This window comes from Halichoerus grypus, chromosome 3, assembly GCF_964656455.1.
Source record: "Halichoerus grypus chromosome 3, mHalGry1.hap1.1, whole genome shotgun sequence".
Taxonomy (NCBI): Eukaryota; Metazoa; Chordata; class Mammalia; order Carnivora; family Phocidae; genus Halichoerus; species Halichoerus grypus.
The window spans coordinates 198,297,919-198,324,741 of record NC_135714.1 but is presented as its reverse complement, the minus strand read 5'-3'; the positions used below and the strand labels follow the sequence as shown (position 1 = coordinate 198,324,741).

At 35.3% G+C, this 26,823-nt stretch overlaps 1 pseudogene; it reads left to right on the top strand.

Annotated features, from left to right (window-relative positions):
- Positions 1 to 11,498: 11,498 nt before the first annotated feature.
- Positions 11,499 to 19,146, top strand: LOC118543685 (small ribosomal subunit protein uS17-like; annotated as a pseudogene).
- Positions 19,147 to 26,823: the final 7,677 nt, after the last annotated feature.

The window sequence follows — 26,823 nt, the reverse complement described above, 5'->3', positions numbered from 1 at the left end:
TGGCTTATATTGCCCATCTGTTCTTGAATGTTGTCTAATTTTTTCCATTAGCTTTTTTAACATGTTAATTATAGTTATTTTTAATCCCTGTCTAGCAGTTCCAAAATCTGTGTCATATCCGAGTTTTGTTCTGATGCATACTTAGGCTCTTCACACTATCTTTTTTTTTTTTTTTTTTTCACTTAGCATGCCTTATAATTGTGTTTTTTTTTTCTTTGAAAGACATAATATTTGGGTTAAAGGAACTCATGTAAATAGGTCTGTGGTGTGAAATTCTATGTTATTCTGGCTATGAGTTGGGCTGTAATTCATTTGCTGTAGCTGTGAGTGCCAGAGGCTTCAAATTTTTCTAGTATTCTTTTTTATCACTTCCTCATATAAAGTCTGCATCATAGAGCTCTTTCAGCTATAATTTACTGTTAATATACTGGGACCCTGTTGGTATGGTAATAAGGTGTGTTGGGATGTTGTATAGTTCTGTGATTAAATCTCAGTCTTTTGGGGAGACTGTGTCTCTTGGCTATGATCCTCACAACTATTTCTCCAGTGGTGTAGTTTTTCCCACCATACCCCTACTCCCTTCTCTGACTACTGCATTTTCAATCTATTTCCTTGAAGTCCAGACCCCTATTGATTCTATTATTATCATCCTTTAGGGGAGATAGAAAGATAAGAGGGAACTTGAGAGGAAGAGTGTGCCCTTCCTTCAGCTGGTATAAGGGTCTGGAAAACTCTTTTTCCCTGGAGACTAGCCCCTTATAATTAGGAAGGTGGTGGATATATTTCACAATGATTGTTTTTCCCTTTCCCTAACCAGATCTATGAGGGAATTGTCTTGAATCTTCACAGTAAGAAGCTGGTGGGGCTCCTGGAGGTAATGCCAATGAAAGTGTGGGTCCCTCTCCCCAAACTGTGGCCCCTAGATTATCAGTCTCATGTCAGTCCACACTCAACCAATTCACCAATAATACCACATGAGTGTTCCCACAATCATGATGGTCTAATCTGATCAGAATTGGGCTTTAAATTGGTGAATAAGGTAAAGGAAGTCTTTGTTTTAAAATGATAGTATTTAAAAGATGATTTAAATTTTATTTATATTAGGAATAAAAGTATATTTTAAAAAGAATACTTATGAATATGTTTTTAATCTGTGGTGATACCTAAATTTATATCTTCATCTGAGTCCTCTGTCTAGTGTAGCAAAATATTATTACTATAATACAATTTGGATGTCCTAGGGACAGTCCAAATTTACCTCATAAACACTATCAAAACTTCTCTCCTCCTGTCATATTCCAAATCTCAATTTTGAGAACAAATATCAACCTAGTCAGTAAGTAAACAATTTAGGTCAGTCTGCTTCCTATATGTTCTCTGTTGGGAAGAAATTTATCACCAGTGCTCTCAATTCCATTTCTCCCCCTCCAACTGTGTTCTCAACGGAGAAACCAGATGTTCATTTAAAAAAAGTAAATCACGTTACGCCATTATTCTGTTCAAACCCTTCAAAACATCCTCATCAATAAATGGTTTATCACTGTCTTGAAGGTCCATGTGATTGTCACTCAAACTGTGGGAAAATTAATATAGACTGTATGAGGTAAGTTTAGTGTTTGTATAAGTAATTGATATTCACAGAAACTGAGATTTTGCTATGTTCAGAGCCTATGTCCAAATATATGTCCAATTTGGCCAAATATTCACAGGTGAATTTTTCTGTATAGGTGTGGCATGTCTGATGTAATGTGTCCATGCTATAATGGTCACAATTTACTGTTCTATGGGTTGATATTTGAGCCAAAGCAAGAATCTGTAGACAGGGCATTGATAAGGACCTGCACACATGGATGGGGTTTGACACCTCTCATTGTAGATGCTTCCTTAAATGTTAATGAGATACTCCCAATGAGTGTTTCTCTCTTGAAAAGTTTGATATCGATGTACAAGGGGCAAAAAAGCAAAAGAGAGGAATTTGAAAGAATTCAAATGGATAAAAAGTTAAGAAGTAAACTGGGCTACTACCTTTTCTGTTGCATCTTGGAATAGGATGAGCCATTGAGGGAGGTTAGCATGAGTTCTGGAATGTACTGCAGTTTTGGAAATCTGAATATTAGAAGAACTTAGAAGATTAAAGGAAAGTCTAACATACTAAACACAAATCAGGAAAAGTTGTATTACTGTTAATACAATTAGAGTGTGATAAAAGACTAGGTAAAAAGAAAGAGCCATAAAGAAAAGATAACAAATTCCTCTTGCACATCTTGGAATAAGTTATCATTCCTCCCCATACAGAAACTTCATGCTTCCAGAGGTTTTTTTTTTTTTTTTTAATATCAAAAAAGGAAAAATATGAATATATATATATTTATTTTTACTCCCTTATAACACAAAATGTAAAAAAAAAGCCCTACATTTTACTTTCTCTTTTTATTTAATACTGTATTTATTATTATTGTTATCTTAAGGCATAGTTTTGTATCATAATTTAATTGGACAATTTCCTCTGACAGACTTTGAGTTGTTTATAGTCTTTTACTATTACAGCAATGCTGATCTGAATAAAAACTAACATTTGAAAACTACTAATGTATCAATTTTATATCCTCAAAAAAATGGAAAGTTAAGGTTTAGAATATGTGAATTTGTTGGTGTTTGTTCATTTTGACATACAAAATGGTAGTTTTAGATTGTTCAACTTATTATTAGTCCCTTTTTTTAATAGATAAGGAAACTTCTGTAGTTCAGAGATGATATGCTTGTGAAATTTTAATTGGTTAGCTAGTGTTCACAATACACAGAATCGGATTTTAGTTTGAGGTTTTAATTTCTCACATACAGCAGTGTGCTATCTAGTTCTTCAACCTGACACCTCACTAAGCTAGTTTTGATTATATGTAGATATTTACACAGAGTCCTACTATATAAAGTATTAAGCTAAATATATAAAGTTATACTTACAAGTATATACAATTACTTTATAATTTACATAACTTATTGCTAGGGAATAGTGCCCACTAAATACCATTTTTCTAGTTATGTAATCATTTTTAAAATATACATATATTACATATTAGACTTCTTTAAAAAGGATTAACACAAATAAAGAATGATTTGACTACTTTGGAATAGATAGTAGTTATACATTCCAGTTTTGTCAAAATAGTGTCTATAGTGCATTATAAATATAGGCGGGGGACATTATATGTTTTCTTAAATTATACTATTATTTTATAGAATCTGGAAAAGTCATTATTCCCCAGTCACAATGTTTCTCTCTCTTTTTTTTTGTTTTTGGTTTCAGCCAAACACAAAGCAGTGTTTCACCTATTTCTATCAATCATTTGGGTTGCTCAAACAATCATACTGCACAGTACATCCCTTATGTATTGATTAACACCTCTTCCCATTCTGCATCATTGTTTATTTTTATGATAATCTATAGCTGAGTCATACATAGTTATTTCTTTTTAAAGTATTTTCCCTCCTCTTTGAGTTAAGGGAATTCTAGTTTGGAAAACAACAAGCAAACAGACAAACACACTGGATTAAGATACGCCATAATTTCTGAAATTCTGCATGTAACAGCCAACCGACTACACAGTTTCCTTCAAATATCTAACCTTAGGTTTATAATCTACTTAGCCTGCTCATATATTTAATAAGGCACAAAGAGACTGTGCACTTCCACACCATCAACTGTTATACTTTGCATTGGTTACTCTGTGGAAGTGTATGCAAATCTAAAGTCAAAGGTACAAGAGCTTTCCTAAGTGTGAATTCAGATGTGAGTACCTTGGTAACTCTTACCTGAGACCACAATCAATTTGCCTTTAATTATCCCATGGATGATGAAAGTATATGTCAATAATTACCCTCTCTCCAAGAGTGCTACTGAATCACTGATTCATTAAACTTTTTTTTTTTTTTCTTCAATTTTGTGTTGTAGAAGGGTAATCTGGCAACAGACCAGTGATGCTTAGGAACAAGATACTAGTCCTAATCATTGTATATGAATTACAGAGAATGAGTTCGTAGAACTCAAATAAAACTGATATTCTCTAAATAAAGAGGACTTATTGAGGAAATCAATTTAGGGTATTTTGAAGTGAAGTGAGTCTGAACCAAAATGCTAGGGCATTATTTGGATATTTTATCATTTACTATTTAGAACAAAATTATTATTCAGATGATTGCAAGTAATATCTCAGAATCTTAAAAATAAATCACTTAGTAATTGTTTGCATATATAAAGTAAGCAACAACTTTCAACAGCATGAAAATGTCATCAACACAAATGTTATTGTTAAATAATAATAGCTACCATTTTCTGATTATTTATTATTTTTTGCTCACTGGCATAAGTTCTTGAATATATTAGCTCATTTACCATAACAACAGACCTAAGAGGTAAGACTACTCTCATTTGTACTGACACAGGAACCAACCACAGACAGGTAAGGTTTAACACCGAGAGCATGATAAAGTTGGAACTCAAACCCAGGCAGTTGGGCCGCAGAGTCAGCCAGTGTCAGCTGCTGATTTCTACAAAATATCAATTACCATTTTGATTACACCCAGCATGTGCCTACTTCTACTTCTCCACGCTATGAGTATTTGAAAAACAATCAATATAAAATCCAATTGTAAGAAGTAAGTTAATACATATTTTTAGGCAACATTTATTATATAATGGCATACTGATTGTAACATTTGACCAAAGAGATAATATTTTAATATCGATCAGACTCCCTAGAGGAAGTAGTGACAATTCAGTCACTCATGAATAAGATAAAGCATTTGTATAATCAAAAATGGAGAGCAGTTCAAGGAGATGGATTACACAATACGAAAAAACAGCAGGATGTCAATAAGCCTGGGTTATATTAGATGAGGCAATCCTAGTGTTATGGACTCTAGTCATCTTAATTATAACAACTGGTGAATTTGTCTTCTTTAGATTCCTATTTCATACTCATAAAATCTTGAATTCTGACTTACATGAACTCTTCAGATGTGCCTCTGGATTTTGAGCTTCACCTAACCTCTTAGACTTATGACCTGATGCTTTTAGTTTAATGTCTGTATGTAGATAGGTATAGGAAAATTAACACTCACGGTTACTATTTCTTTTAGAATATGGGAGTTAAAATGGTGAGTAAGTTGGGTCAAAATATCTGAAGTCAGATGAGTTGAAACTATAAATTAATGAGATTAACTTCCCATGTTGCTTTTCAATGGCCTTGCAATTATTTCCCAAAGAAAATCTCCAGAAATACCTAGAATAATGGAATTTCTTTAATAAGAAACTACTAGCTTCTTTATTATTTGAAACTGCAACAAAATTCTAATGTCCATCAAGTCACCATTATATAATAAGGGCTAGAAAACTGTGGCATTATTCTTGACTATTTACATTATGCTTGAACAATTTCTTTTGCTTGAACAATTTTTAAGAGGGTAACTATACTTGAATATCAGAATGAACTAAGAAAACTGTATTTACACTAAAGTTGTATCTCTGACCCTTGTGGTAACCAAAGGAAATAAAAGACAATGGATTGCAAAGTTTTACATGAAATTAATGGAAAGCTTCCCAAAGCGCACCATTTAAGTGTCTCTATTTAAAAATTTACTACTGTGTAACTGTATTTCATCAATCCACCACCCTGGGGGGTATTTGGAGTATAATTACTAGAGATAAAAGATGAGTAAACCTTTGCTGCCTGGTTGATATTGAAAGTGGCTAGTATAGCAGTAAAAATCAGCTTAGAAAGGGTACAAGCTATCTGAGAATTATGTGCCATGCAAAATTTTAGAGTTGGCGGTTAATTTTGGTTTCTGTATAGAAGCTAAATTCTTATGTAACTTGGATCTTGCAAATGATTTTAAAGACATATACAGATATATTTTAATACATATTTATCTATTTTGGAGAGAGAGAGAGAGAGTTCTAGCAGGGGGAGGGGTAAGGGGAGAGGGAGAAAGAAAATCCTCAAGCAGACCCCTGCTGAGTGGGGAGCCCAATGTGGGGCTCGAGCCCAGGACCCTGAAATCATGACCTGAGCTGAAATCAAGAGTTGGCCTCTCAACTGATTGAGCCACCCAGGTGCCCCTAAAGATATATTTTTTCAATGAGCCAGTATCTGTTTCTACTTTTAGCAAGATGCAGAAATATTTAGTACAAAGAACAATTTTCTCCGTTGGATCAATAGACTACAAAAGAATATTCAGTATGTTTTATAAGTATTTCTATGTGGTCTTGTCATTTTTGAAGTATAATTAAGGCTGCAGTACCATTAGGAAATCTGAAGTTTGCTTTAAAAAGAAACCTTTATACAGATAATTATATTTTTTCAATGCAATTCAATATTATGAACAAAATTATAGAAATTATTAAAATAAGTGATAAATGATCTAAAACTAATAGCTTATTAGGAAAAATAAGAAAATGGATCCTTGAATGGTCTAAAGAAAATTGAATTTCAATAATGTATCTTTACACAAAATAATCTGGTCTTTTTTTTAAGTTAGCACACATCAAGTATTTAAAATATATTAAAACATATCTATATCTGTTGCAAAATTTAAATAATATATTTCAGAGAAATCCTTCAAGAGAATATTACTTAAACAATCAAACTGTCACATTGGTCATTTTCAGAGAGACATATTCCAAGTAGCCAAAATGTGAATTCTTTCTTTTTTTTTTCCAAAACAATGAATTCTTAATTCAAGTTGTATGGAATTAATTAAAAAGTAAAATGAAGGAATAATGGTGGTGATACAGTTAAAAAGAAAATAAATATCTATTTACTTTTTACAGAGTGTACTCTTCTTCCAGGTTTGTGTTTTACTTGTTCTATATTATTTTCAAGAGTTGTTATTAAAGTAGTCAGGTATCAAAAAAAATAATAACATAGATTGCCCAAAGATGATACATTCAACTCAAATTTCCTAAGACCCTGCCACTCAAATTGTATCACTCTGACTGGTTTCTAGAAATGGAAAGTCTGAGGCCCTATGTCATACCTAATAAAACAGAGTTTGCATTTAACAGCATCCTCACATTAAAGTTTGAGAAACACTGTTTTAGGATATATTCATCTGATCTAATTCTACCTGACATATGAAGTGCCTATAAATGTGCAAATTACTATTTTCTTTTTTATTATTAATAGAAAAGTGTCAGTGCTCATTTTCATATCTTTGATAATGTGTAATGTCTTCACTGGAGGAATTATTTTTAAAATGAATGAATATAGTAATATGAATTATTTATTGGATTTAAATGGAGGAAAATTTTAAGAAAAAAGCAAAAAGATTGAAGTTAAATGTGCAAACCAAACTCAGAGGAAGGAAAGAGTTGGGAGCGGCAAGGGAAAAGATTTGTTTCTTAGAAGTATAAGAGCTCACAAGAAGTGGTACCAGTTCTTTCAGCTTACATGTATCAGCCTCTCAACCTCTGTGATTTGATGAAGTATTTATAGAAAGGAAAGCAAGAATTAACTTCACTGTTTTTTGTTTTGTTTTGTTTTTCTTTTTTGGTTGTAGCTAGGGAGTTAAAATGAAAGAATCACCAAAATGGCCCATGGCTGATGTGGGCTTTGGTCTGGCAGGGACATGTTCCCAGAGTTACACTAATGGGAGTATTTTCTGCCACAAAGTGATAACGAGTGAAAGGGACTATGGCTATAAAACCAAGCTGTAATAAATGTGGATGAGTCAATCTGGTCTTTCAATCTCAGCAATAGGCATGCAGCTGGATAGAACAATGAACAGCAGTGTGCATATTTTAGAGCAGATCAGTAGCAAGAACAGTGACAATAGGGAACTAGACTTTCAGATTTCTTTGTAGTGGACAGATGTCACTTATAGATGACATTCTGTGGCCTTGGGAAGATTTACAGATTTATAAATCACTCTCGTAGAATATTTCCTTCTTTAAAAAAACAAAAAAACACTTTCCATCTTAAAGACTATCTCAAGGCAAAGACTCCCTAAGACATTATGGATCAGAATTCACTTTAACTGCCTGAGCACCACAGTAATGGGAAAGTGAAGTATAAGTACTCCAAATAAATTAGAATTTAGAGTTGCTAAACACTGATACTTACAATAAGTTATTTTTAGATAATTTTTGAAATTATTAATAGTCACTGGCTTGAAATGATTCTTGCTCCACATAAATTTCATTGTATTTGGCATTCTAACATTTAGACTCTAAAGTATATATGTATATATATACTTTATATATATATATATATAACTTTATATATATATATATAACTTTATATATATATATATATAACAATATATATATATATATATACACACACATATATAGTTATATAATGTATATAGTAATATCTACAGCAACCACTGGAAAATCCATTAGAAGAGATACTCAAAACCACTATAGATAATAAAAATGGAATTCTAAAGAATAATCAAGTAACCCCAGGAAAGAAGGCAAAATAAAGCAGAAACAAAACACAGAGAGGATGGACAGGAAAAAAAAGTCAGATTTAAATTTTAACATATAAATAATTGTGTGAAATGTAGAAGATCTTCACATACCAATTAGAAGAGAGAGATTGAGAGACTACATTAATAAAATGAACCACCTAGATGCTGTATGCAAGAAATTCACTTTAACATGATAACATAGATAGTATGAAAGAATGGAACAATATATATACCATTGAAACATTAATTAAAAGAAAGCAGGAGTAGTTATATTAATATCTGGCAAATTAGACTTCAGAGCAAAGAAATTTTCTAGAGACATAGAAATTCAACCAACTAAGAAGACAAAGCAATCCTAAATGTAAAGCACTAAAAAAAAAAATGGCTGAAACAAAAAGTGACATGACTGAAAGAATAAATAGAAAAATAAAAAATTCTAATTGGAGACTTCAACAGTTCTTTCAAAAACTAAAAGAATAACGAGACAGAATATCAGCAATGATATTAAAAGTTAAAAGGGTAAAACAAAACAAAACAAAACAAAACAAAAACAAAATTGTGGTACATTCATACCGTGGAATACTACCAAAAAATAAAACGAACAAAAACTTTTGATGGCACACAATTAGGACAAATCTCCAGAGAATTATTCTGAATGAAATAAACTAGTCCCCAAAGGTAATCACCCCAAAGGTAATAAATTGAGAGGATTCATTTATACAGCGTTCTTGAAATGACAAAATTATGGAGATGAGTAACATGTTAGCGGTATTAAGGGATTTGGGGTGGTAGAGGGAGGGAATGGGTTTTACTATAAAGGGATAGCACAAAGGATATTTTTGTGGTAAAGGAATAGTTCTGTAACATGATTGCAGTTGTTGTTACATGAATCTGCACATGTGTTAAAACATGACCTATGACTACATACTGACACATTGTACCAATGTCAAGTTTCTGGTTTGCTCTTGTACTATAATTAAGTAAAATGTAACCATTGGAAGAAACTGGTGGGAGCTTACATGAATCCTCTCTGCACTACCTTTGCAACCACCTGTGTTATCTATCATGTCAAAATAAAAAGAAAAAAAAAACATTAATTATCTAAGAACAGAAATGCATGAAGACCAAATTTTTAAACTAAAGCGAGCTCTAAGCACATATAGGGAGCTCTATAATTTACCTAATATTTGTATCTTTCTCGCTTTTGCTAAAGCCTTTTCTACAGCATGGCCCATGGACTGAATAGCATCAGCATCACCTGGGAGCTTGTTAGAAATGCAAAACTTAAGATCACATCAGTCAGAATCTCCACTCTGACAAAAGGTTGATATGTACATTAAAGTTGGAGTAGCTCTGATCTAAAAGAAAGAAATGATACTGTTTTAAGGCTGACTCAAAATCCTGGTGAGTTTTGAAAAGCTCTATTGCTTTCCTGAGAATCTTGATTAATGCTGGATACCAGGCTGGGTATCTGAGTGATTTAACCTTTGCAGCCTATGGAATATATTTTTTAATTAACTCTTCTTTCCTGTCTAGGAGGGAAGAAGACCTTCTGGTCCTTATGCTAATTTAAGTGGCCTTCTTTATATTAAATGTAAAGGAAGGAATGGACGATGACCTATGAAGGAACCCTAGAATCTTTTGATTGAATTATGTTTAGTGCAGAGTCATACATAAAATCTATCATTTGTTTCCCAAATCTACTCATAGGATATAACAGAATGAATATTTCTATTGCAACCTGTCCTGTAAAAGTTATTCCTTAATAGATTACATTTTATTTTTTTAATTGTTTAAAAACAAAACAAAATTTTAATTCTATGGCATGCACCTAAACTTTAAACCAGTACTTTGGTACTTTGAGTTACAGCTTCTTTATATTAATAACAGTAACTATCTTTAATTCCTTGGAGAACTTTCCAGTAATGCATGGAAGAATGTTTTTCATGAAATAACCTCAAAAATAGTGAAATTTCTATTTTCATGACAGCTGAGAGATTTTTAAGAAGGAATTACTTTCCTTTGGTAAAGTACCAGGTAAACTCTGTCAGAAGATAAGAGACCAAAAGTATAAGCCAAGGGACTCTTAAAAAATTAAAAAGAAAAAACGAAGAGGATTGATAAAGCCATTCCTAACAGGAAATTTTGAGAAATCTCAATGAGGTGTAGTGCAAGAGACAATACATAAAGAGACAAAAGATAAAAGACTGGGGAGAAGGGGATGGATATGATGCCAAGAACCATATGGGTCGGAGGGTTGCAGTAAATTTCTCCTCAAGTGGCCATGTGATTTTATAAGAATAAGGAACCTAATTTCTCTTTCACCTTTCACTTTTCTATTTCTGTCTCTGTCTCTCTCTCTCTGATTTAACTAATTTTTCTGTCCTATTGGTGGGCAACTTCATCAGCGCAGGTTGCTCTGCAAATTTGCTCCTACTAGTTACTCTTTTATCAAGGATATGTTCCTGAATCCCAAATCCTTAACAGTATTTGCATTATCCAGTGTCTGTGTTTTGCTATTCTTTATTTTTTAAGATTTATTTATTTCTTTGAGAGCGAGGGGGAGAGAGAAAGAGAGAGAGAGCAGGGAAGAGAGAAAGGGAGAGAAATCTTCAAGCAGAATCCCCACTGTGTGTGGAGTCAGATGGGGGCTCAATCCCAGGACCCTGAAATCACAACCTGAGCCAAAATCAAGAGTCGGATGCTCAACTGACTGAGCCACCCAGGTGCCCTCTGCTATTCCAATAGCTGTAGAATGAAAATACATTTTAAAATATGTATTTATCTGATTATGAATAATTTTCTTATTGATTTGGAAGTTTCTTGCCTATTCTAGATATGAATTGTTTACCTTTTTGATATTTTCTGGGTAACTATTCACATTTTGAATAACTTCTTCCATCTTTAATACAGTCACTAAATGGATGAATATGCAAATGGCCATAGTACATGAGGAGATTAATGAAAAAGCTGAATTATGGATTACATCAATAATATAAAAAAAAATCCTTTTTTCAGGTGGCTAGAAAATGGCCAACATTCAGACTGAGTAGGCTCACCAAAAGCAGCCATCCATCTTTCGAAATAAGAAGAGAGAGGGGCGGAGCAAGATGGCGGAGGAGTAGGAGACCTGGATTTCGTCTCCTCTCAGGAATTCAGCTGGATAGGGATCAAACCATTCTGAACACCTACAAACTCAACAGGAGATCGAAGAAAAGAATAGCAACAACTCTCTGAACAGAAAAGCGACCACTTTCTGGAAGGTAGGACGTGCGGAGAAGTGAATCCGAGGCGATATTCGGGAGGATAGACGGCGGGGGAGGGGCCTCCGTCGGCCGCTTCTGGCAAGTGATAGAGCCGCGGAGCACAGAATCGGGACTTTTAGAGTCTGCTCCGCTGAGGGTCGTCACTCTGGTGGCGAAGTGGGGGGTGGAACCCTCGCGGGACAGTGTGGTCTCAGGACCCTCAGGGTCACAGAAAGACCGGGGGTGCCCGAGTGCGGCAGAGCTCCCAGGTATCGGAGCAGGGAAGCCGGCTGCAGAGACGGAGCCCAGGCGCGGGCTCTCAGCTCGGGGTTGTCATAGACCGTGATCCGCGGCACAGTCGGGCCACTGCTCCTCCAGCAGGGACCCAACAAGCGGCAGATCCGGGGAGACTCACCTTCTTCCCCCGGGAGGAGCGGTGCGGGAGCGCACCGCGGGGATCTGCTGGGTTTGGAGACTCCACCCGGGGTCGGGTGCCAGATAGAAAGGCGCGGTCACAGGCCGGGTGAGCACGGAGTGCGGCGGGAGACCGGGGAGACGGGAGTGACTGACGGCTTTTCTCTGGGGGCTCGCTGAGGAGCGGGACCCCGAGTTCTCAGCTCCTCCGGGGCGGAGACTGGGAGGCCGCCATTTTCACTGTCCGCCTCCAAAGCTGTAGGAAAAGCTTGCAGGGAACAAAAGCTCCGGAGAGCAAACCCGAGCAGATTACTTAGCCCGGACCGGCAAGGGCGGGGCAATTTTGCCTCCGGCAGAGACATTTGGGAACCACGGCAACAGGCCCCTCCCCCAGAAGATCAGCGAGAACAGCCAGCCAAGACCAGGTTTACCGATCAGTGAGAACGGCAGAACTCCAGCGCTAGGGGAATACTGCACAGAGAATCCATGGCTTTTTTGCCATGATTCTTTAGTCTTTCAAAGTTAATTATTTTTTTTAACTGTCTTTTTTTCTTTTTTCCTTTTTTCTTTTTTTTTTGAATTTTTCTTTTTCCCTTTTTCAACCAACATTTTATCAACCCCTTTTTAAAAAAAAAAACATTTTTATTTTTCATTTTTAAAGTCATATTCTATCCCTTCATAGTAGTTACCCATATTTTTGGCATATATATATAAGTTGTTCTCTCTTTAAAATCTTGAGATAGTTTCTTCTAACAGATCAAAATATACTCTAAATCTCTAGTGTATGGTTTTTTTCTACTCCCCTGCCTGATCACATTCTCTCCCTTTTTTCTTTCTTTCTTTTTTTTTTTTTAATCCTCTTCTTTCTTTTTTCAAACAACTTATCAAATCCTTTTTTAAAATTTTTTATAATTTCCATCTTTACAGTCATATTCCATCCCTTCATCATATCAACCCTTATTTTTGTACATATATAAGTTTTTCTTTCTTTAAAATTTTGGGAGGGACTTTCTTTTAACAGACCAAAATACACCCAAAATCTACTGTGTGGCACTGATCTATAAACCAGCCTGATCATATTTGATCACATTCTGTTTTTGTTTTGTTTTGTTTTGTTCTGCTTTTGTTTGTTTTTATCTTTATCTTTTTCTTTGTTCTTTTTTTCTTTCCTTTTCTTTTTTCTCTCTTTCCCTTTCTTTTCCCACTGCTTCAGGTCTTTTCTGATTTGTTTAGAGTATATTTTCTGGGGACGTTGTTACCCTGCTAGCATTTTGTTCTCTCATTAATCTATTCTCCTCTGCACAAAAAGACAAGACGGAAAAAATCACCTCAACAAAAAGAACAAGAGGTAGTACCGACTGCCAGGGACCTACTCAATATGGACATTAGTACGATGTCAGATCTAGAGTTCAGAATCATCACTTTAAAGATACTAGCTGGGCTTGAAAAAAACATGGAAGTTATTAGAGAAACCCCTTCTGGAGAAGTAAAAGAACTAAAATCTAACCAAGTAGAAATCAAAAAGGCTATCAATGAGGTGCAATCAAATATGGGGGCGCTAACTGCTAGGATAAATGAGGCAGAAGAAAGAATCAGTGAGATAGAAGACCAAATGATGGAAAATAAAGAAGCTGAGAAAAAGAGAGATAAACAACTACTGGACCACGAGGGCAGAATTCGAGAGATAAACGATACCATAAGACAAAACAACATTAGAATAATTGGGATCCCAGAAGAAGAAGAAAGAGAGAGAGGGGCAGAAGGTATAATGGAGCAAATTATAGCAGAGAACTTCCCTAATTTGGGGAAGGAAACAGGCATCAAAATCCAGGAAGCACAGAGAACCCCTCTCAAAATCAATAAAAATAGGTCAACACCCCGACATCTAATAATAAAACTTACGAGTCTCAGAGACAAAGAGAAAATCCTGAAAGCAGCTCGGGAGAAGAGATATGTAACCTACAATGGTAGAAACATTAGATTGGCAACAGACTTATCCACAGAGACCTGGCAGGCCAGAAAGGACTGGCAGGACATATTCAGAGCACTAAATGAGAAAAATATGCAGCCAAGAATACTATATCGAGCTAGGCTGTCATTGAAAATTGAAGGAGAGATAAAAAGCTTCCAGGACAAACAAAAACTAAAGGAATTTGCAAACACGAAACCAGCCCGACAAGAAATCTTGAAAGGGGTCCTCTAAACAAAGAGAGAGCCTAAAAGCAACATAGACCAGAAAGGAACACAAACAATATACAGTAACAGTCACTTTACAGGCAATACAATGGCACTGAATTCCTATCTTTCAATAGTTACCCTGAATGTAAATGGGCTAAATGCCCCAATCAAAAGACACAGGCTATCAGATTGGATTAAAAAACAAGACCCATCGATATGCTGTCTGCAAGAGACTCATTTTAGACCCAAAGACACCCCCAGATTGAAGGTGAGGGGGTGGAAAACCATTTACCATGCTAATGGACACCAAAAGAAAGCTGGATTGGCAATCCTTATATCAGACAAATTAGATTTTAAACCAAAGACTGTAATAAGAGATGAGGAAGGACACTATATCATACTTAAAGGGTCTATCCAACAAGAAGATCTAACAATTGTAAATATCTATGCCCCTAACATGGGAGCATCCAATTATATAAGGCAATTAATAACAAAAGCAAAGAAACACATCGACAACAATACAATAATAGTGGGGGACTTTAACACCCCCCTCACTGAAATGGACAGATCGTCTAAGCAAAAGATCAACAAGGCAATAAAGACTTTAAATGACACACTGGACCAAATGGACTTCACAGACATATTCAGAACATTCCATCCCAAAGCAACGGAATACACATTCTTCTCTAGTGCCCATGGAACATTCTCCAGAATAGATCACATCCTAGGTCATAAATCAGGTCTCAACCTGTACCAGAAGATTGGGATCATCCCCTGCCTATTTTCAGACCACAATGCTTTGAAACTAGAACTCAATCACAAGAGGAAAGTCGGAAAGAACTCAAATACATGGAGGCTAAAGAGCATCCTACTGAAGAATGAATGGGTCAACCAGGAAATTAAAGAAGAATTAAAAAAATTCATGGAAACCAATGAAAATGAAAACACAACTATTCAAAATCTTTGGGATACAGCAAAGGCAGTCCTAAGAGGAAAGTATATAGCAATACAAGCCTTTCTCAAGAAACAAGAAAGGTCTCAAGTACACAACCTAACCCTACACCTAAAGGAGCTGGAGAAAGAACAGCAAATCAAGCCTAAACCCAGCAGGAGAAGAGAAATAATAAAGATCAGAGCAGAAATCAATGAAATAGAAACCAAAAGAACAGTAGAACAGATCAACAAAACTAGGAGCTTGTTCTTTGAAAGAATTAACAAGATTGATAAACCCCTGGCCAGACTTATCAAAAAGAAAAAAGAAATGACCCAAATCAACAAAATCATGAATGAAAGAGGAGAAATCACAACCAACACCAAAGAAATACAAACAATTATAAGAACATATTATGAGCAACTCTATGCCAACAAATTAGATAACCTGGAAGTAATGGATGCATTCCTAGAGATGTATCAACTACCAAAACTGAACCAGGAAGAAATAGAAAACCTGAACAGACCTATAACCACTAAGGAAATAGAAGCAGTCATCAAAAATCTCCCAACACACAAAACCCCAGGGCCAGATGGCTTCCCAGGGGAATTCTACCAAACATTTAAAGAAGAATTAATACCTATCCTTCTGAAACTGTTCCAAAAAATAGAAATGGAAGGAAAACTTCCAAACTCATTTTATGAGGCCAGCATTACCTTGCTCCCAAAACCAGACAAAGACCCCATCAAAAAGGAGAATTACAGACCAATATCCCTGATGAACATGGATGCAAAAATTCTCACCAAAATACTAGCCAATAGGATCCAACAGTACATTAAAAGGATTAGTCACCACGACCAAGTGGGATTTATCCCTGGGCTGCAAGGTTGGTTCAACATCCGCAAATCAATCAACGTGATACAATACATTAACAAAAGAAAGAACAAGAATCATACGATCCTCTCAATAGATGCAGAAAAAGCATTTGACAAAGTACAGCATCCTTTCTTGATCAAAACTCTTCAGAGTATAGGGATAGAGGGTACATACCTCAATATCATAAAAGCCATCTATGAAAAACCTACAGCGAATATCATTCTCAATGGGGAAAAACTGAGAGCTTTCCCCCTAAGGTCAGGAACGCGGCAGGGATGTCCACTATCACCACTGCTATTCAACATAGTATTGGAAGTCCTAGCCACAGCAATCAGACAACAAAAAGAAATCAAAGGCATCCAAATTGGCAAAGAAGAAGTCAAACTCTCACTCTTTGCAGATGATATGATACTTTATGTGGAAAATCCCAAAGACTCCACCCCAAAACTGCTAGAACTCATACAGGAATTCAGTAAAGTGGCAGGATAGAAAATCAATGCACAGAAGTCAATGGCATTCCTATACACCAACAACAAGTCAGAAGAAAGAGAAATTAAGGAGTCGATCCCATTTACAATTGCACCCAAAACCATAAGATACCTAGGAATCAATCTAACCAAAGAGGCAAAGGATCTGTACTCAGAAAACTATAAAATACTCATGAAAGAAATTGAGGAAGACACAAAGAAATGGAAAAACGTTCCATGCTCATGGATTGGAAGAATAAATATTGTGAAGATGTCAATCCTACCTAGAGCAATCTACACATTCAATGCAATCCCCATCAAAATACCATCCACTTTCTTCAAAGAAATGGAACAAATAATCCTAAAATTTGTATGGAACCAGAAAAGACCCCGCATAGCCAGAGGAATGTTGAAAAAGAAAAGCAAAGCTGGCGGCATCACAATTCCAGACTTCCAGCTCTACTACAAAGCTGTCATCATCAAGACAGTATGGTACTGGCACAAAAACAGACACATAGATCAATGGAACAGAATAGAGAGCCCAGAAATGGACCCTCAACTCTATGGTCAACTAATCTTTGACAAAGCAGGAAAGAATGTCCAATGGAAAAAAGACAGTCTCTTCAACAAATGGTGTTGGGAAAATTGGACAGCCACCTGCAGAAAAATGAAAGTGGACTATTTCCTTACACCACACACAAAAATAGACTCCAAATGGTTGAAAGACCTCAATGTGAGACAGGAGTCCATCAAAATCCTAAAGGAGAACACAGGCAGCAACCTCTTCGACCTCAGCCGCAGCAACTTCTTCCTAGAAACATCGCCAAAGGCAAGGGAAGCAAGGGCAAAAATGAACTCTTGGGACTTCATCAAGATAAAAAGCTTTTGCAAAGCAAAGGAAACAGTCAACAAAACCAAAAGACAACTGACAGAATGGGAGAAGATATTTGCAAATGACATATCAGATAAAGGGCTAGTATCCAAAATCTATAAAGAACTCATCAAACTCAACACCAAAAGAACAAAGAATCCAATCAAGAAATGGGCAGAAGACATGAACGACATTTTCCCAAAGAAGACATCCAAATGGCCAACAGACACATGAAAAAGTGTTCAATATCGCTCGGCATCAGGGAAATCCAAATCAAAACCTCAGTGAGATACCACCTCACAGCAGTCAGAATGGCTAAAATTAACAAGTCAGGATATGACAGATGTTGGCGGGGATGCGGAGAAAGGGGAACCCTCCTACACTGTTGGTGGGAATGCAAGCTGGTGCAGCCACTCTGGAAAACAGTATGGAGGTTCCTCAAAAAGTTGAAAATAGAGCTACCATATGATCCAGCAATTGCACTACTGGGTATTTACCCCAAAGATACAAAAGTAGAGACCCGAAAGGCTACATGCACCCCGATGTTTATAGCAGCAATGTCCACAATAGCCAAACTGTGGAAAGAGCCAAGATGTCCATCAACAGATGAATGGATAAAGAAGATGTGGTATATATATACAATGGAATATTATGCAGCCATCAAAAGGAATAAGATCTTGCCATTTGCAACGATGTGGATGGAACTGGAGGGTATTATGCTGAGCGAAATAAGTCAAACAGAGAAAGACATGTATCATATGACCTCACTGATATGAGGAATTCTTAATCTCAGGAAACAAACTGAGGGTTGCTGGAGTGGGGGGTGGGGTGGGAGGGATGGGGTGACTGGGTGATGGACACTGGGGAGGGTATGTGTTCTGGTAAGCGCTGTGAATTGTGCAAGACTGTTGAATCTCAGATCTGTACCTCTGAAACAAATAATGCAATATATGTTAAGAAAGAAAAAAAGAAGAAGAAGAATGTAGCAGGAGGGGAAGAATGAAGGGGGGGAAATCGGAGGGGGAGAAGAACCATGAGAGACAATGGACTCTGAAAAACAAACTGAGGGTTCTAGAGGGGAGGGGGTTGGGAGGATGGGTTAGCCTGGTGATGGGTATTGAGGAGGGCACGTTCTGCATGGAGCACTGGGTGTTATGCACAAACAATGAATCATGGAACACTATATCTAAAACTAATGATGTAATGTATGGGGATTAACATAACAATAAAAAAATTAAAAAAAAATTCTGTAAAAGAAACAAACAAAAAAAAAAAATAAGAAGAGAGTCCTCCTTAAAGAAAATGGCGAGGAGAAGCTCCTTTGATTCTACAAATACATCGGTCTGTGCTTCAAGTTGCTCAAGGAGGCCATTGAGGGCACAAATATTAACAACAAATGCCCCTGTACTGGTGATGTCTCCATCCAAGGGTGGATTCTGTTTGGTGTGGTGACCAGATAAAGATGCAGAGGTTCCTTGTTATCCACCAAGACTACCTCCACTACATCCAAAAGTACAACCAGTTTAAGAAACACACAAGAACATGTTCGTGCACCTGTTGCCCTGCTTCAGGGATGTCCAGATTGGGGACATTGTCACGGTGGGAGAATTCCAGTCCTTGAACAAGACTGTACGATTCAATGTGCTCAAAGTCTGGAAAGCCACCAGCACCAGGAAGCAATTTCAGAAGTTCTGAGGTGAGACATCTGCCCACACCCCTGAAGAAAATAGAGTTATCCCTCTCCAAATAAATATAAAAACAGAGATAACATTCATAGAAAAATGATCCAATGGCAAAGGCAAGCAAGAGAACAAATATCCTTGAGCATCTGCAGAAATCTTGATGATCGATGTGGGCTTCCATTTGCAATGGGATTTGAAGTTTGAGTCAATCCTACTTAAACATAAAAGAGAATGAATTTACCAGGTAATATCTGGTTGGTACCATTTTTTTAAAAAGATATATAATAACTTTTCTTATGAAAATCATATGCAAGTATAATTATTTCTATGAAATAAACAGTTCATGCAGTACTGAAGAACAGAAATGTAACACAAAGATTAAAGAGAAGTTAGTGCAATTTTAACTTTTGATTATGATGGCTTTCCTTGTGGGTCATAGTCTAATCTTACATGAACAGCTGTTTTCATAACACTGATATACTTGTACAATTTAATATGTTTTTAAGTAATATGCACATGAAAAATTAAGGGTCACTAATAAGGCTTACAAAGCTGAAATTACTATTGCAGTTAGCTTAATCATGGCAATGCATTTCCATTGATTTTGGACTTATAATTCTATTAGATACAATTTGTAGCTTTCTAATTATAAGAAAAAAAAGTGAAGGAATTCTATGAACAGTTTGGAAGTTGTTTTACGGCACTTTATTTCCTTTATTTTTCTTTATATTGACTCTTTCATGCTAAAGTTCTGGAAATTTCTTTCAGATATAATTGTTATTTTAAAGATCATACCACATGTATTAAGAAGATCCTAATAGAAAGATACAGAATCCTGGGGCATCTGGATGGCTCAGTCAGTCAAGCATCTGACTCTTGATTTCCCCTCAGGTCATGATCTCAGGGTTGTGGGACTGAGCCCCGCATCTGGCTTTACACTCAGCACAGAGTCTGCTTGAGATTCTCTCTCACCCTCTGCTTCTGCCCCTCCTCTATCTCTCTCTTTCAAAAGAAATAAATAAGATATTAAAAAAAAAAGAAACAATCCCATTCAAAAGTATCTGGTCACTAATTCATGGTGCTTCAGAAAATTTGTTTTCTAACAGAAATGTCTATATCCATCTTCTTTCCCTTTGGACCAGCCTTTGTGTTATATATCAGACCAGCCTCTGATAACATAACCAGTCTCTGAACTCAGTAAATAACAAAGACATATAACACATAATTTCAGGTTGACTATTTAAAATACAAAGTATAATGTGAATTCTTGTTATAGCCTTCCTTAATCAATAAAGTATGGCACTGTATCCATCATGCAAGATAACTGGGGATAAAGAAAAAAAAAAAAAAACTCCTTCTCTACTTTTTAATTCCTTAATATATGAAGACCTTGAAACCTAATCAATAATATGAATCAATGTTTGCAAGAAATGTGTTACTCGTTGGTCTGCATTTTAACTTTAATTGCTTTTTTATATAGTAAAACAAAAGGAAGTAGAAAAGAATAGATAATGAAGACAATAAAACAAATAGATACGAACTGAAACTTTATGAAATAATATGACCTCTGTATAAAATTTCTTTTCAAAATACTTAGTAATTATCCTTAAAAACATTAAAGGATATTAAAAATAAATTGTGAAAATTTGGGTCCTGGCTCTGTTGCTGTCAAACATAAGCTTTGAGCTATTCAGCAAATTTTTTCAAAGCTTAGGGCATTATTTGCTTCATTATTACACTGCAAACTTAGGACCTATAGAGAAAATCATTAGGAACACATTAATATTTTAAATTCTGTAACTGATAATAAAATTCTATTTAGGACAAGTTACTGTTTTTTACGTCAATTAATTTGTAATTAATTGGAGTTTATTGTGTGTCAAGTCATGTTGGTGAAGCTTCATTTCTTCATTCCCTCCTTCAATCATTCATATATTCCTCATACATTTATTCAAAGCTCTAGGCTAAGCTCTAGGAACACAGCTGTGAGCAAAACCCTTGTGGTAGTTCAGTCTAATGTAGCATTTGCCAACTTTTGGCTTGTGAATCCTTTCATTAAGATGTGAAAAGGGGGAGCACCTGGGAGGCTCAGTTGGTTAAGTGTCTGACTCTTGGTTTCTGCTCAGGTCATGATCTCATGGATTGTGAGATCAAGCCCTGCATCGGGCTCCATTCTCGTTGTGAAGCCTGCTTGAAGATTCTCTCCCTCTCTCTTCCCACTTATGCTCACCCTCTCTCTCTAAAATAAATAAATAAATCTTAAAAAAAAAAAAAAAAAAAAAAAAGATGTGAAAAGGGGTTCTTTTGTTAAGGTAAAAATGGCCGAGGTATCAAATTTCTATTTCCTTAGCAATATGATAATTTGCAAATCTTCTTTAAAAATGAAACCATTTAAGAATTTGAGCGTGTACTGAGTAAGCTCAGGTAAAGATTAGTTAGGATCAGATGAGCTTGCTTAGGATTCAATTAGTTGATATGTCTAGGTCTTATCAGCTAACTGGTGTTTGCTTCTATATTAGAAGATCAGTGATTTCTCTGTAGTTTTTTTACAAACACTTAACTGAATTCACTCAATGTGTGAAACACATTTTTTTCTTTTAATTTTTACTTAAATGTCTCAATTTTATCATGGTAGTTTTAACTAGTAGACTATTGTAATTTGTTTTTATTTGTATTGTAATTTATTTAATTATGTCCAAAATTGACATATAGACAAACCAGAAATAAGTGACACTATGTCAAAGTAGAAGTTAATGAGGAAAACCAGTATTATAATTATTTTATAGATTGTTTTAAGATTTAGAGGTTTATAACTCCTATTTGTCTGATCAATACATTTATGTAGCAACATTAAATGTTTCAAAACCTTTAAAAATCAGTATTAGGGTGAGAAAATATTGTGACTAACATTCAATAGGACTATTTACTGCTAATAAATTTTCATCATCAAACTGTATTTCAGAAAAACATCTCACCAACTGAAGTCATATATCCCTTCTGTCACTGCATCATTTATAACTAAAATGGAAATTATACAAGCAACTTAACTGATGAATTTGTAGACTGGAAAAAGGCAAAAACTATCCAAACATCAGATCATGCAAGAAGTCTGCTCAATTTCTGATCCTGAAATATAGGATTACATTTCTGTCCAAACTTTAAAATATTTCCAGTTTCTAGGCCAAATATAATGTAATATGGTCTTTTAAACATATATGAACTCAAAAATTCTTGAAGTGATATAAATTATATATAAATTATATGTTTATAAATATAACATATATAAGTTTTACCTTTATCAATTATACATGGTGAATATTTTCTCAAAAAAAAAAAAGCTGAAAATCATCTCTATTTAAAAAAACACTTCCCTTCCCATCTGACAGACAGTCTAGTTTCCTCATCATAATTTATGAAATCATCCATCTCTTCTTCCCATTGATTTTAAATGTACATACAAAATCTTAGCATTGTGCAGAGACTATTTCTAGAGTTTTGACTTTGATCTATGCATCTTTATATTATGCTTTAATATCTGGTAGGGTTAACCCCCTCTGCCCTATCACTATTACTCTATATTTTAGTAAGTTCTTGGCTGATCATTCGGATTTATTTTTTCTTATGACCTTTAAAACCAGATCTGCTGTTTCACCTCCTTCCCACAAAAATACCATTTTTATTTTTATTGGAATTTTTATATATTTATGGATAAACATATGGAGAAATGGCATTTTTATGATTTTGAGTATTACTATGCAGAACATGATATATATTGTATTTGTTTATGCCATCTTTGGTCTTTGAGTAATATTTTAAATATTTCTTCACATAGATCAAGCTCATTTCACGTTGAGTTTATATCTAGAGATGTTAATAGTTTTGACAATTGCGAGCAGACCTTTATTTTGATATATCTTTCTATCTGTAGCTTTTATATGAGAAAACTACTGATTTTTGTAAGTTAATACTTTAAATGGTAAATGAAATTGTTTCCTTAATTTCTTTTTTTTTTTTTTTTTTAATTTGCTTCTTGGTCAAATATCAGTTGACTGTATTTCTTGTAGATCTATTTCTGGGCTATATATAGCCCAAATCTGTGTATCTTTCCCTTTGCCAATGCCACATTGGTGCAATTATTGTGGCCTCTAGTAAGGCTTGAAATCAGGTAATGTGAGTCCTCCAGTGCTCCTCTTTTTCTTCAAAACTGTGTTGATATTCTAGGTTTTTTTGTTTTGTTTTGTTTTTACGTTCCAGGTAAAATTTAGAATCAGTTTATGTTGCTAGGATTTTTATTTGGATTGCCCCCATTTTGTGGATAAAGTTGGGAAAAATTAACATTTACTAATATGGAGGCTTCCAATCCACATGCAGGAATTATTTTTCATGTATTTAGATCTTCACGAATGTTTTTCATCATCATTTCATGGTTTTCTGCATACAGTTCCTTTATTCATAGACTTTACATTATTTCTGCCTATGCAGATTTTATATCATTAAAACTCTTCTTTGCGACCCTCTTTATTATAGTATTATTCCTACGGAAATAGATTCAATGGTCACCTCCAGGTTTCTTGGCAAAAATCACTTCATTAATTTCTTGTGCTTTTTGGAGAGAGAGAGATAGGCAGAGGGAGAGGGAGAAGCAGGCTCCCCGTGGAGCAGGAAACAGGATGTGGGACTCAATCCCGGGACCCTGGGGTCATGACCTGAGCTGAAGGCAGACGCTTAACCGACTGAGCTACCCAGATGACCTCACTACTGGTTTTTCTTGAACAATAGTTTGTTTACTACAAAATAGTTTGTATTTTACTACAATAATTTGTTTACTACTGCTTCTTAGAGAAATATACCACTGTGTCACTATTTTCTGCCATTGGATGTAGCACTGGAGAAGTAGGATATAAGACTGACATTTCCCAGTATAGATTACTATAAATGTCTGCCAGTAAGTATTCTTACCACAAAAATAGACCAAAAACCCCCATACCCTCCCCCCAAAATAAAGAAAACCCACAATGAGACACAGGAAACTTTGGGAGGTGTCGGATACATCTATTACCTTGATTGCAGTGATGGTTTCACAAGTTTTTGCATATGTCTAAACTCATCACTTGTACATATTAAATAGTTGTAGCTCTTTACATACCAAATATATCTGAATTAAGTGGTTAAAAATACAAAGAAACCTTGTGACCTATGGGAGATAGCCAGTGAGATATTTTTACTCAAGCTTTATGGGTCTTCCTTGTGAATGAGCCATTTTATTGCATCAGGCAGCTGAAACCATTTGCGTGGCTTCCTACAGGTCCTGCATTTCTACTGCACTGCTTACTTTGCATTCATTCTCCACTTCAAACAATTTGGTAAGCCTCCAATTCTCTGTATTTATAATTTTCAGATTGAAATATCTTGGTTAGTTCTATCCTCTGACCAAACCCCGACCAAGAGAGCCAGCAATTTTTAGCTTCCTTGAAGCTAAGTCACAGTTGTGTCATAATGTGAATAAATGAGATAAACACATCCCACTCATGTAAACAGAATCCAATGATTTCAGTTTTTGCAAGGGTTGTGGTAGTGGTGATATTTTTAGAGGTGGCGATAGTAAGTTTTCTCAGCAGTATCTAGCATCCAACCACTGTGGAGTTTTGGTAGAAACTGCAGTGTACCTTTGCAGTGAAAAGACTGACAATGGACTAATTTTGTGTTATTATTTTGGGTATCATCCCTGACTGTGTAACCACATTCTTATTTCTCTAACAACTTTGGGCTTTCATTGATCTACCTAATACTTTCTAATACTTTTATTTTCCTTGAATTTGACAGTATTTTTTCCCTTTATATTCCACAACAAGACATGAATGATAGAGCAACTGGTACATAAAGTGACTATAGGCAAAAAAGTAGAATATCTGGGCAAATCTGAGAGAAGGAATCTGGACTGGAGATTAAAAGTAGAGAAGATCCAGTCAGGAATAAGGGATGGCCTTATGGCAGTTTAAGGAGTGCAGTGATAAAACAATTCATCAAATGATCCCTTATCATCACCTGGAAAATGGACTCTCTGGAGCAACCCACACTCCTTGTTAGCACTCTCTATCCCATTTAATCTACTTTCTTTCTTTCCATAGCATATATCAGCATTGGACATGTCATACATTCACTCAATTTGTTTATTATTTGTTTCATTGTATTAAAACATTAGCTCCATAGCATAGAGATATCTCCTTTATTCACTGTTGTATCCTTCTAGCCTAGAACAGTGCCTGGAAGAGAATGGATGCTCAACAATTATTTTGTATTGAATGGATAATGACTTAAAGACATGGCGAATAAGTATTTCTATTTAATTATTTCAAAGACTATAGAGGACAGATGATTCTTTCAAATAATTTGCTTAAATAAAAAGGATATAAACTTCACATTTCTAAATTCTCTGATTGGGTTAAATTCCAGAAACATTCTATGCTCATGCTAAAAGAATGTCTTATCTATTTTAGGCACGAAGCTAAGATAACAGACCAAAAATTCAAATTTTGCATCCTCTGTTGTCTCACTTGAATTCATATCCTTTTAGTTTTCCATGTAACATTTGGAAAGTGATTGAATAAGAGGGGGGGCAATTTGAAAGTTTAGATTCATTCATTCATTCAACAAATTTTTTGAGTTTATTATGTGTTACACTCTAGACTGAAGAAAACAACACTACTCCATCATGAAAGTTATCTCATAATGAAGAATCTCACTAGCTGGCAGAATCATTTCTTCCTCTACTTTCTGGAGATACTTTGGCAACCTCTCCTACAAAATGAATTTGCAAGGAGAAAGAAATATTCAAGCATCAGTCTCATATTCTCTCTTTTCTCCAGAACTAGATGAGATCATGCTCTGTAGATCAATTACAAAGTCAAACCTAGGAGCAGAAGAAATACATATAAGAAATAAATTAGTTCTAGATTTTATTATTTAGGACAAAATCATGATAAGTATATCTGTGCATAGTTTCTGAAAGCTGTATTAAATTAGGGTGGGGCAAAATTTTAGTCTGATTTCAATTTATGAATAGGAGTGTATTTGGCAGATATTCTGCACTCAGTGTGCTAGATCAAACAGATAGGAGTGTCTATAGTCACTCTTGTTATTTAGTTGACACATTTGGATTTAGTAGTGGACCATGAAAACCAAATTTGAGATGACAGAAGTTCCTGATTACAATGAAGGGAATAGACTTTAAGAACACAGAGAAATAAAAATTTTGAGTAGATTTGTCAGGTGTAAGAGACTCAGTTCCCCCAAACAATGCCCTCTGAATGGACCCAGAAGTGAATTCACTCAACAAGTCATTATGAAAACCACTGAAGAGAGACCATCATGGTCTTTAAGAAGTGATTGTAGATTAATTGTTCTCTGTAAGGAGATACTTCAATTAAGTGGACTTTCTGATTTCAATTGGAATCTCTGGATTCCCAGGATAGCAAAATGAGAAAAAGCATTTCATAAAACATCACAGCCATGTTCCCTAAATCTTGTTACTAGAATTCCTCAAATGTAATTGCTGCTATTTTTTTAGAATAAATATGTACAAGGAAACAAAACTATCTAGACATTAACTTTACAGAAAATATTTGAACCTGGCTCTGAGCCCACCATGACATCTGGGCAAACTGAACACCTCCGTGGTTCACTGCTCAGA